Genomic DNA, 14,346 nt, shown 5'->3' on the forward strand with positions numbered 1-14,346 from the left:
CAACACAAAAACACACTAAAACCTACATAAGTTCTACAATTCTTCACCAAATTCGATCAAACCTAGTCTAAACTCAAGAGAATTTTGTCAGCTTTCAGAATATATGGTCAAATTGCCGATTTAAATGATTTAAATGGTCGAAATGATGAAAAAACCAAAATTTCGACCTAGGTCAAAATTTTCAAAAAACTGAATTTTTTTCCAAAAATACATATCCAAAATGGGTCTACTGTGGCTTAAAAGATTCACAAATGACTCAGCTTGCCTTTTAACCTACACATATGTGTTAATTGTACATATATTTGTGTATAGGAAGAAAAAACTAGGTTTACCCAAGGTATGAACAACACAAAAACACACTAAAACCTACATAAATTCTACAATTCTTCACCAAATTCGATCAAACCTAGTCTAAACTCAAGAGAATTTTGTCAGCTTTCAGAATATATGGTCAAATTGCCGATTTAAGTGATTTAAATGGTCGAAATGATGAAAAAACCAAAATTTCGACCTAGGTCAAAATTTTCAAAAAACTGAATTTTTTTCCAAAAATACATATCCAAAATGGGTCTACTGTGGCTTAAAAGATTCACAAATGACTCAGCTTGCCTTTTAACCTATACATATGTGTTAATTGTACATATATTTGTGTATAGGAAGAAAAAACTAGGTTTACCCAAGGTATGAACAACACAAAAACACACTAAAACCTACATAAATTCTACAATTCTTCACCAAATTCGATCAAACCTAGTCTAAACTCAAGAGAATTTTGTCAGCTTTCAGAATATATGGTCAAATTGCCGATTTAAGTGATTTAAATGGTCGAAATGATGAAAAAACCAAAATTTCGACCTAGGTCAAAATTTTCAAAAAACTGAATTTTTTTCCAAAAATACATATCCAAAATGGGTCTACTGTGGCTTAAAAGATTCACAAATGACTCAGCTTGCCTTTTAACCTACACATATGTGTTAATTGTACATATATTTGTGTATAGGAAGAAAAAACTAGGTTTACCCAAGGTATGAACAACACAAAAACACACTAAAACCTACATAAGTTCTACAATTCTTCACCAAATTCGATCAAACCTAGTCTAAACTCAAGAGAATTTTGTCAGCTTTCAGAATATATGGTCAAATTGCCGATTTAAATGATTTAAATGGTCGAAATGATGAAAAAACCAAAATTTCGACCTAGGTCAAAATTTTCAAAAAACTGAATTTTTTTCCAAAAATACATATCCAAAATGGGTCTACTGTGGCTTAAAAGATTCACAAATGACTCAGCTTGCCTTTTAACCTATACATATGTGTTAATTGTACATATATTTGTGTATAGGAAGAAAAAACTAGGTTTACCCAAGGTATGAACAACACAAAAACACACTAAAACCTACATAAGTTCTACAATTCTTCACCAAATTCGATCAAACCTAGTCTAAACTCAAGAGAATTTTGTCAGCTTTCAGAATATATGGTCAAATTGCCGATTTGAGTGATTTAAATGGTCGAAATGATGAAAAAACCAAAATTTCGACCTAGGTCAAAATTTTCAAAAAACTGAATTTTTTTCCAAAAATACATATCCAAAATGGGTCTACTGTGGCTTAAAAGATTCACAAATGACTCAGCTTGCCTTTTAACCTACACATATGTGTTAATTGTACATATATTTGTGTATAGGAAGAAAAACCTAGGTTTACCCAAGGTATGAACAACACAAAAACACACTAAAACCTACATAAATTCTACAATTCTTCACCAAATTCGATCAAACCTAGTCTAAACTCAAGAGAATTTTGTCAGCTTTCAGAATATATGGTCAAATTGCCGATTTAAGTGATTTAAATGGTCGAAATGATGAAAAAACCAAAATTTCGACCTAGGTCAAAATTTTCAAAAAACTGAATTTTTTTCCAAAAATACATATCCAAAATGGGTCTACTGTGGCTTAAAAGATTCACAAATGACTCAGCTTGCCTTTTAACCTACACATATGTGTTAATTGTACATATATTTGTGTATAGGAAGAAAAAACTAGGTTTACCCAAGGTATGAACAACACAAAAACACACTAAAACCTACATAAATTCTACAATTCTTCACCAAATTCGATCAAACCTAGTCTAAACTCAAGAGAATTTTGTCAGCTTTCAGAATATATGGTCAAATTGCCGATTTAAGTGATTAAAATGGTCGAAATGATGAAAAAACCAAAATTTCGACCTAGGTCAAAATTTTCAAAAAACTGAATTTTTTTCCAAAAATACATATCCAAAATGGGTCTACTGTGGCTTAAAAGATTCACAAATGACTCAGCTTGCCTTTTAACCTACACATATGTGTTAATTGTACATATATTTGTGTATAGGAAGAAAAAACTAGGTTTACCCAAGGTATGAACAACACAAAAACACACTAAAACCTACATAAGTTCTACAATTCTTCACCAAATTCGATCAAACCTAGTCTAAACTCAAGAGAATTTTGTCAGCTTTCAGAATATATGGTCAAATTGCCGATTTAAGTGATTTAAATGGTCGAAATGATGAAAAAACCAAAATTTCGACCTAGGTCAAAATTTTCAAAAAACTGAATTTTTTTCCAAAAATACATATCCAAAATGGGTCTACTGTGGCTTAAAAGATTCACAAATGACTCAGCTTGCCTTTTAACCTATACATATGTGTTAATTGTACATATATTTGTGTATAGGAAGAAAAAACTAGGTTTACCCAAGGTATGAACAACACAAAAACACACTAAAACCTACATAAATTCTACAATTCTTCACCAAATTCGATCAAACCTAGTCTAAACTCAAGAGAATTTTGTCAGCTTTCAGAATATATGGTCAAATTGCCGATTTAAGTGATTTAAATGGTCGAAATGATGAAAAAACCAAAATTTCGACCTAGGTCAAAATTTTCAAAAAACTGAATTTTTTTCCAAAAATACATATCCAAAATGGGTCTACTGTGGCTTAAAAGATTCACAAATGACTCAGCTTGCCTTTTAACCTATACATATGTGTTAATTGTACATATATTTGTGTATAGGAAGAAAAAACTAGGTTTACCCAAGGTATGAACAACACAAAAACACACTAAAACCTACATAAATTCTACAATTCTTCACCAAATTCGATCAAACCTAGTCTAAACTCAAGAGAATTTTGTCAGCTTTCAGAATATATGGTCAAATTGCCGATTTAAGTGATTTAAATGGTCGAAATGATGAAAAAACCAAAATTTCGACCTAGGTCAAAATTTTCAAAAAACTGAATTTTTTTCCAAAAATACATATCCAAAATGGGTCTACTGTGGCTTAAAAGATTCACAAATGACTCAGCTTGCCTTTTAACCTACACATATGTGTTAATTGTACATATATTTGTGTATAGGAAGAAAAAACTAGGTTTACCCAAGGTATGAACAACACAAAAACACACTAAAACCTACATAAGTTCTACAATTCTTCACCAAATTCGATCAAACCTAGTCTAAACTCAAGAGAATTTTGTCAGCTTTCAGAATATATGGTCAAATTGCCGATTTGAGTGATTTAAATGGTCGAAATGATGAAAAAACCAAAATTTCGACCTAGGTCAAAATTTTCAAAAAACTGAATTTTTTTCCAAAAATACATATCCAAAATGGGTCTACTGTGGCTTAAAAGATTCACAAATGACTCAGCTTGCCTTTTAACCTACACATATGTGTTAATTGTACATATATTTGTGTATAGGAAGAAAAAACTAGGTTTACCCAAGGTATGAACAACACAAAAACACACTAAAACCTACATAAATTCTACAATTCTTCACCAAATTCGATCAAACCTAGTCTAAACTCAAGAGAATTTTGTCAGCTTTCAGAATATATGGTCAAATTGCCGATTTAAGTGATTTAAATGGTCGAAATGATGAAAAAACCAAAATTTCGACCTAGGTCAAAATTTTCAAAAAACTGAATTTTTTTCCAAAAATACATATCCAAAATGGGTCTACTGTGGCTTAAAAGATTCACAAATGACTCAGCTTGCCTTTTAACCTACACATATGTGTTAATTGTACATATATTTGTGTATAGGAAGAAAAAACTAGGTTTACCCAAGGTATGAACAACACAAAAACACACTAAAACCTACATAAATTCTACAATTCTTCACCAAATTCGATCAAACCTAGTCTAAACTCAAGAGAATTTTGTCAGCTTTCAGAATATATGGTCAAATTGCCGATTTAAGTGATTTAAATGGTCGAAATGATGAAAAAACCAAAATTTCGACCTAGGTCAAAATTTTCAAAAAACTGAATTTTTTTCCAAAAATACATATCCAAAATGGGTCTACTGTGGCTTAAAAGATTCACAAATGACTCAGCTTGCCTTTTAACCTACACATATGTGTTAATTGTACATATATTTGTGTATAGGAAGAAAAACCTAGGTTTACCCAAGGTATGAACAACACAAAAACACACTAAAACCTACATAAATTCTACAATTCTTCACCAAATTCGATCAAACCTAGTCTAAACTCAAGAGAATTTTGTCAGCTTTCAGAATATATGGTCAAATTGCCGATTTAAGTGATTAAAATGGTCGAAATGATGAAAAAACCAAAATTTCGACCTAGGTCAAAATTTTCAAAAAACTGAATTTTTTTCCAAAAATACATATCCAAAATGGGTCTACTGTGGCTTAAAAGATTCACAAATGACTCAGCTTGCCTTTTAACCTATACATATGTGTTAATTGTACATATATTTGTGTATAGGAAGAAAAAACTAGGTTTACCCAAGGTATGAACAACACAAAAACACACTAAAACCTACATAAATTCTACAATTCTTCACCAAATTCGATCAAACCTAGTCTAAACTCAAGAGAATTTTGTCAGCTTTCAGAATATATGGTCAAATTGCCGATTTAAGTGATTTAAATGGTCGAAATGATGAAAAAACCAAAATTTCGACCTAGGTCAAAATTTTCAAAAAACTGAATTTTTTTCCAAAAATACATATCCAAAATGGGTCTACTGTGGCTTAAAAGATTCACAAATGACTCAGCTTGCCTTTTAACCTATACATATGTGTTAATTGTACATATATTTGTGTATAGGAAGAAAAAACTAGGTTTACCCAAGGTATGAACAACACAAAAACACACTAAAACCTACATAAATTCTACAATTCTTCACCAAATTCGATCAAACCTAGTCTAAACTCAAGAGAATTTTGTCAGCTTTCAGAATATATGGTCAAATTGCCGATTTAAGTGATTTAAATGGTCGAAATGATGAAAAAACCAAAATTTCGACCTAGGTCAAAATTTTCAAAAAACTGAATTTTTTTCCAAAAATACATATCCAAAATGGGTCTACTGTGGCTTAAAAGATTCACAAATGACTCAGCTTGCCTTTTAACCTATACATATGTGTTAATTGTACATATATTTGTGTATAGGAAGAAAAAACTAGGTTTACCCAAGGTATGAACAACACAAAAACACACTAAAACCTACATAAATTCTACAATTCTTCACCAAATTCGATCAAACCTAGTCTAAACTCAAGAGAATTTTGTCAGCTTTCAGAATATATGGTCAAATTGCCGATTTAAGTGATTTAAATGGTCGAAATGATGAAAAAACCAAAATTTCGACCTAGGTCAAAATTTTCAAAAAACTGAATTTTTTTCCAAAAATACATATCCAAAATGGGTCTACTGTGGCTTAAAAGATTCACAAATGACTCAGCTTGCCTTTTAACCTATACATATGTGTTAATTGTACATATATTTGTGTATAGGAAGAAAAAACTAGGTTTACCCAAGGTATGAACAACACAAAAACACACTAAAACCTACATAAATTCTACAATTCTTCACCAAATTCGATCAAACCTAGTCTAAACTCAAGAGAATTTTGTCAGCTTTCAGAATATATGGTCAAATTGCCGATTTAAGTGATTTAAATGGTCGAAATGATGAAAAAACCAAAATTTCGACCTAGGTCAAAATTTTCAAAAAACTGAATTTTTTTCCAAAAATACATATCCAAAATGGGTCTACTGTGGCTTAAAAGATTCACAAATGACTCAGCTTGCCTTTTAACCTATACATATGTGTTAATTGTACATATATTTGTGTATAGGAAGAAAAAACTAGGTTTACCCAAGGTATGAACAACACAAAAACACACTAAAACCTACATAAATTCTACAATTCTTCACCAAATTCGATCAAACCTAGTCTAAACTCAAGAGAATTTTGTCAGCTTTCAGAATATATGGTCAAATTGCCGATTTAAGTGATTTAAATGGTCGAAATGATGAAAAAACCAAAATTTCGACCTAGGTCAAAATTTTCAAAAAACTGAATTTTTTTCCAAAAATACATATCCAAAATGGGTCTACTGTGGCTTAAAAGATTCACAAATGACTCAGCTTGCCTTTTAACCTATACATATGTGTTAATTGTACATATATTTGTGTATAGGAAGAAAAAACTAGGTTTACCCAAGGTATGAACAACACAAAAACACACTAAAACCTACATAAATTCTACAATTCTTCACCAAATTCGATCAAACCTAGTCTAAACTCAAGAGAATTTTGTCAGCTTTCAGAATATATGGTCAAATTGCCGATTTAAGTGATTTAAATGGTCGAAATGATGAAAAAACCAAAATTTCGACCTAGGTCAAAATTTTCAAAAAACTGAATTTTTTTCCAAAAATACATATCCAAAATGGGTCTACTGTGGCTTAAAAGATTCACAAATGACTCAGCTTGCCTTTTAACCTATACATATGTGTTAATTGTACATATATTTGTGTATAGGAAGAAAAAACTAGGTTTACCCAAGGTATGAACAACACAAAAACACACTAAAACCTACATAAATTCTACAATTCTTCACCAAATTCGATCAAACCTAGTCTAAACTCAAGAGAATTTTGTCAGCTTTCAGAATATATGGTCAAATTGCCGATTTAAGTGATTTAAATGGTCGAAATGATGAAAAAACCAAAATTTCGACCTAGGTCAAAATTTTCAAAAAACTGAATTTTTTTCCAAAAATACATATCCAAAATGGGTCTACTGTGGCTTAAAAGATTCACAAATGACTCAGCTTGCCTTTTAACCTATACATATGTGTTAATTGTACATATATTTGTGTATAGGAAGAAAAAACTAGGTTTACCCAAGGTATGAACAACACAAAAACACACTAAAACCTACATAAATTCTACAATTCTTCACCAAATTCGATCAAACCTAGTCTAAACTCAAGAGAATTTTGTCAGCTTTCAGAATATATGGTCAAATTGCCGATTTAAGTGATTTAAATGGTCGAAATGATGAAAAAACCAAAATTTCGACCTAGGTCAAAATTTTCAAAAAACTGAATTTTTTTCCAAAAATACATATCCAAAATGGGTCTACTGTGGCTTAAAAGATTCACAAATGACTCAGCTTGCCTTTTAACCTATACATATGTGTTAATTGTACATATATTTGTGTATAGGAAGAAAAAACTAGGTTTACCCAAGGTATGAACAACACAAAAACACACTAAAACCTACATAAATTCTACAATTCTTCACCAAATTCGATCAAACCTAGTCTAAACTCAAGAGAATTTTGTCAGCTTTCAGAATATATGGTCAAATTGCCGATTTAAGTGATTTAAATGGTCGAAATGATGAAAAAACCAAAATTTCGACCTAGGTCAAAATTTTCAAAAAACTGAATTTTTTTCCAAAAATACATATCCAAAATGGGTCTACTGTGGCTTAAAAGATTCACAAATGACTCAGCTTGCCTTTTAACCTATACATATGTGTTAATTGTACATATATTTGTGTATAGGAAGAAAAAACTAGGTTTACCCAAGGTATGAACAACACAAAAACACACTAAAACCTACATAAATTCTACAATTCTTCACCAAATTCGATCAAACCTAGTCTAAACTCAAGAGAATTTTGTCAGCTTTCAGAATATATGGTCAAATTGCCGATTTAAGTGATTTAAATGGTCGAAATGATGAAAAAACCAAAATTTCGACCTAGGTCAAAATTTTCAAAAAACTGAATTTTTTTCCAAAAATACATATCCAAAATGGGTCTACTGTGGCTTAAAAGATTCACAAATGACTCAGCTTGCCTTTTAACCTATACATATGTGTTAATTGTACATATATTTGTGTATAGGAAGAAAAAACTAGGTTTACCCAAGGTATGAACAACACAAAAACACACTAAAACCTACATAAATTCTACAATTCTTCACCAAATTCGATCAAACCTAGTCTAAACTCAAGAGAATTTTGTCAGCTTTCAGAATATATGGTCAAATTGCCGATTTAAGTGATTTAAATGGTCGAAATGATGAAAAAACCAAAATTTCGACCTAGGTCAAAATTTTCAAAAAACTGAATTTTTTTCCAAAAATACATATCCAAAATGGGTCTACTGTGGCTTAAAAGATTCACAAATGACTCAGCTTGCCTTTTAACCTATACATATGTGTTAATTGTACATATATTTGTGTATAGGAAGAAAAAACTAGGTTTACCCAAGGTATGAACAACACAAAAACACACTAAAACCTACATAAATTCTACAATTCTTCACCAAATTCGATCAAACCTAGTCTAAACTCAAGAGAATTTTGTCAGCTTTCAGAATATATGGTCAAATTGCCGATTTAAGTGATTTAAATGGTCGAAATGATGAAAAAACCAAAATTTCGACCTAGGTCAAAATTTTCAAAAAACTGAATTTTTTTCCAAAAATACATATCCAAAATGGGTCTACTGTGGCTTAAAAGATTCACAAATGACTCAGCTTGCCTTTTAACCTATACATATGTGTTAATTGTACATATATTTGTGTATAGGAAGAAAAAACTAGGTTTACCCAAGGTATGAACAACACAAAAACACACTAAAACCTACATAAATTCTACAATTCTTCACCAAATTCGATCAAACCTAGTCTAAACTCAAGAGAATTTTGTCAGCTTTCAGAATATATGGTCAAATTGCCGATTTAAATGATTTAAATGGTCGAAATGATGAAAAAACCAAAATTTCGACCTAGGTCAAAATTTTCAAAAAACTGAATTTTTTTCCAAAAATACATATCCAAAATGGGTCTACTGTGGCTTAAAAGATTCACAAATGACTCAGCTTGCCTTTTAACCTATACATATGTGTTAATTGTACATATATTTGTGTATAGGAAGAAAAAACTAGGTTTACCCAAGGTATGAACAACACAAAAACACACTAAAACCTACATAAATTCTACAATTCTTCACCAAATTCGATCAAACCTAGTCTAAACTCAAGAGAATTTTGTCAGCTTTCAGAATATATGGTCAAATTGCCGATTTAAGTGATTTAAATGGTCGAAATGATGAAAAAACCAAAATTTCGACCTAGGTCAAAATTTTCAAAAAACTGAATTTTTTTCCAAAAATACATATCCAAAATGGGTCTACTGTGGCTTAAAAGATTCACAAATGACTCAGCTTGCCTTTTAACCTATACATATGTGTTAATTGTACATATATTTGTGTATAGGAAGAAAAACCTAGGTTTACCCAAGGTATGAACAACACAAAAACACACTAAAACCTACATAAATTCTACAATTCTTCACCAAATTCGATCAAACCTAGTCTAAACTCAAGAGAATTTTGTCAGCTTTCAGAATATATGGTCAAATTGCCGATTTAAGTGATTTAAATGGTCGAAATGATGAAAAAACCAAAATTTCGACCTAGGTCAAAATTTTCAAAAAACTGAATTTTTTTCCAAAAATACATATCCAAAATGGGTCTACTGTGGCTTAAAAGATTCACAAATGACTCAGCTTGCCTTTTAACCTATACATATGTGTTAATTGTACATATATTTGTGTATAGGAAGAAAAAACTAGGTTTACCCAAGGTATGAACAACACAAAAACACACTAAAACCTACATAAATTCTACAATTCTTCACCAAATTCGATCAAACCTAGTCTAAACTCAAGAGAATTTTGTCAGCTTTCAGAATATATGGTCAAATTGCCGATTTAAGTGATTTAAATGGTCGAAATGATGAAAAAACCAAAATTTCGACCTAGGTCAAAATTTTCAAAAAACTGAATTTTTTTCCAAAAATACATATCCAAAATGGGTCTACTGTGGCTTAAAAGATTCACAAATGACTCAGCTTGCCTTTTAACCTATACATATGTGTTAATTGTACATATATTTGTGTATAGGAAGAAAAAACTAGGTTTACCCAAGGTATGAACAACACAAAAACACACTAAAACCTACATAAATTCTACAATTCTTCACCAAATTCGATCAAACCTAGTCTAAACTCAAGAGAATTTTGTCAGCTTTCAGAATATATGGTCAAATTGCCGATTTAAGTGATTTAAATGGTCGAAATGATGAAAAAACCAAAATTTCGACCTAGGTCAAAATTTTCAAAAAACTGAATTTTTTTCCAAAAATACATATCCAAAATGGGTCTACTGTGGCTTAAAAGATTCACAAATGACTCAGCTTGCCTTTTAACCTATACATATGTGTTAATTGTACATATATTTGTGTATAGGAAGAAAAAACTAGGTTTACCCAAGGTATGAACAACACAAAAACACACTAAAACCTACATAAATTCTACAATTCTTCACCAAATTCGATCAAACCTAGTCTAAACTCAAGAGAATTTTGTCAGCTTTCAGAATATATGGTCAAATTGCCGATTTAAATGATTTAAATGGTCGAAATGATGAAAAAACCAAAATTTCGACCTAGGTCAAAATTTTCAAAAAACTGAATTTTTTTCCAAAAATACATATCCAAAATGGGTCTACTGTGGCTTAAAAGATTCACAAATGACTCAGCTTGCCTTTTAACCTATACATATGTGTTAATTGTACATATATTTGTGTATAGGAAGAAAAAACTAGGTTTACCCAAGGTATGAACAACACAAAAACACACTAAAACCTACATAAATTCTACAATTCTTCACCAAATTCGATCAAACCTAGTCTAAACTCAAGAGAATTTTGTCAGCTTTCAGAATATATGGTCAAATTGCCGATTTAAGTGATTTAAATGGTCGAAATGATGAAAAAACCAAAATTTCGACCTAGGTCAAAATTTTCAAAAAACTGAATTTTTTTCCAAAAATACATATCCAAAATGGGTCTACTGTGGCTTAAAAGATTCACAAATGACTCAGCTTGCCTTTTAACCTATACATATGTGTTAATTGTACATATATTTGTGTATAGGAAGAAAAAACCTAGGTTTACCCAAGGTATGAACAACACAAAAACACACTAAAACCTACATAAATTCTACAATTCTTCACCAAATTCGATCAAACCTAGTCTAAACTCAAGAGAATTTTGTCAGCTTTCAGAATATATGGTCAAATTGCCGATTTAAGTGATTTAAATGGTCGAAATGATGAAAAAAACCAAAATTTCGACCTAGGTCAAAATTTTCAAAAAACTGAATTTTTTTCCAAAAATACATATCCAAAATGGGTCTACTGTGGCTTAAAAGATTCACAAATGACTCAGCTTGCCTTTTAACCTATACATATGTGTTAATTGTACATATATTTGTGTATAGGAAGAAAAACCTAGGTTTACCCAAGGTATGAACAACACAAAAACACACTAAAACCTACATAAATTCTACAATTCTTCACCAAATTCGATCAAACCTAGTCTAAACTCAAGAGAATTTTGTCAGCTTTCAGAATATATGGTCAAATTGCCGATTTAAGTGATTTAAATGGTCGAAATGATGAAAAAACCAAAATTTCGACCTAGGTCAAAATTTTCAAAAAACTGAATTTTTTTCCAAAAATACATATCCAAAATGGGTCTACTGTGGCTTAAAAGATTCACAAATGACTCAGCTTGCCTTTTAACCTATACATATGTGTTAATTGTACATATATTTGTGTATAGGAAGAAAAAACTAGGTTTACCCAAGGTATGAACAACACAAAAACACACTAAAACCTACATAAATTCTACAATTCTTCACCAAATTCGATCAAACCTAGTCTAAACTCAAGAGAATTTTGTCAGCTTTCAGAATATATGGTCAAATTGCCGATTTAAGTGATTTAAATGGTCGAAATGATGAAAAAACCAAAATTTCGACCTAGGTCAAAATTTTCAAAAAACTGAATTTTTTTCCAAAAATACATATCCAAAATGGGTCTACTGTGGCTTAAAAGATTCACAAATGACTCAGCTTGCCTTTTAACCTATACATATGTGTTAATTGTACATATATTTGTGTATAGGAAGAAAAACCTAGGTTTACCCAAGGTATGAACAACACAAAAACACACTAAAACCTACATAAATTCTACAATTCTTCACCAAATTCGATCAAACCTAGTCTAAACTCAAGAGAATTTTGTCAGCTTTCAGAATATATGGTCAAATTGCCGATTTAAATGATTTAAATGGTCGAAATGATGAAAAAACCAAAATTTCGACCTAGGTCAAAATTTTCAAAAAACTGAATTTTTTTCCAAAAATACATATCCAAAATGGGTCTACTGTGGCTTAAAAGATTCACAAATGACTCAGCTTGCCTTTTAACCTATACATATGTGTTAATTGTACATATATTTGTGTATAGGAAGAAAAAACTAGGTTTACCCAAGGTATGAACAACACAAAAACACACTAAAACCTACATAAATTCTACAATTCTTCACCAAATTCGATCAAACCTAGTCTAAACTCAAGAGAATTTTGTCAGCTTTCAGAATATATGGTCAAATTGCCGATTTAAGTGATTTAAATGGTCGAAATGATGAAAAAACCAAAATTTCGACCTAGGTCAAAATTTTCAAAAAACTGAATTTTTTTCCAAAAATACATATCCAAAATGGGTCTACTGTGGCTTAAAAGATTCACAAATGACTCAGCTTGCCTTTTAACCTATACATATGTGTTAATTGTACATATATTTGTGTATAGGAAGAAAAAACTAGGTTTACCCAAGGTATGAACAACACAAAAACACACTAAAACCTACATAAATTCTACAATTCTTCACCAAATTCGATCAAACCTAGTCTAAACTCAAGAGAATTTTGTCAGCTTTCAGAATATATGGTCAAATTGCCGATTTAAGTGATTTAAATGGTCGAAATGATGAAAAAACCAAAATTTCGACCTAGGTCAAAATTTTCAAAAAACTGAATTTTTTTCCAAAAATACATATCCAAAATGGGTCTACTGTGGCTTAAAAGATTCACAAATGACTCAGCTTGCCTTTTAACCTATACATATGTGTTAATTGTACATATATTTGTGTATAGGAAGAAAAAACTAGGTTTACCCAAGGTATGAACAACACAAAAACACACTAAAACCTACATAAATTCTACAATTCTTCACCAAATTCGATCAAACCTAGTCTAAACTCAAGAGAATTTTGTCAGCTTTCAGAATATATGGTCAAATTGCCGATTTAAGTGATTTAAATGGTCGAAATGATGAAAAAACCAAAATTTCGACCTAGGTCAAAATTTTCAAAAAACTGAATTTTTTTCCAAAAATACATATCCAAAATGGGTCTACTGTGGCTTAAAAGATTCACAAATGACTCAGCTTGCCTTTTAACCTATACATATGTGTTAATTGTACATATATTTGTGTATAGGAAGAAAAAACTAGGTTTACCCAAGGTATGAACAACACAAAAACACACTAAAACCTACATAAATTCTACAATTCTTCACCAAATTCGATCAAACCTAGTCTAAACTCAAGAGAATTTTGTCAGCTTTCAGAATATATGGTCAAATTGCCGATTTAAATGATTTAAATGGTCGAAATGATGAAAAAAAACCAAAATTTCGACCTAGGTCAAAATTTTCAAAAAACTGAATTTTTTTCCAAAAATACATATCCAAAATGGGTCTACTGTGGCTTAAAAGATTCACAAATGACTCAGCTTGCCTTTTAACCTATACATATGTGTTAATTGTACATATATTTGTGTATAGGAAGAAAAAACTAGGTTTACCCAAGGTATGAACAACACAAAAACACACTAAAACCTACATAAATTCTACAATTCTTCACCAAATTCGATCAAACCTAGTCTAAACTCAAGAGAATTTTGTCAGCTTTCAGAATATATGGTCAAATTGCCGATTTAAATGATTTAAATGGTCGAAAATGATGAAAAAACCAAAATTTCGACCTAGGTCAAAATTTTCAAAAAAACTGAATTTTTTTCCAAAAATACATATCCAAAATGGGTCTACTGTGGC

This window comes from Adelges cooleyi, unplaced genomic scaffold (assembly GCF_023614345.1).
Source record: "Adelges cooleyi isolate 19-005CV unplaced genomic scaffold, UGA_ACOO_1.1 ACOO_flye_CR_arks_rails_tigmint_CR_PRNA_2, whole genome shotgun sequence".
Lineage (NCBI taxonomy): Eukaryota > Metazoa > Arthropoda > Insecta > Hemiptera > Adelgidae > Adelges > Adelges cooleyi.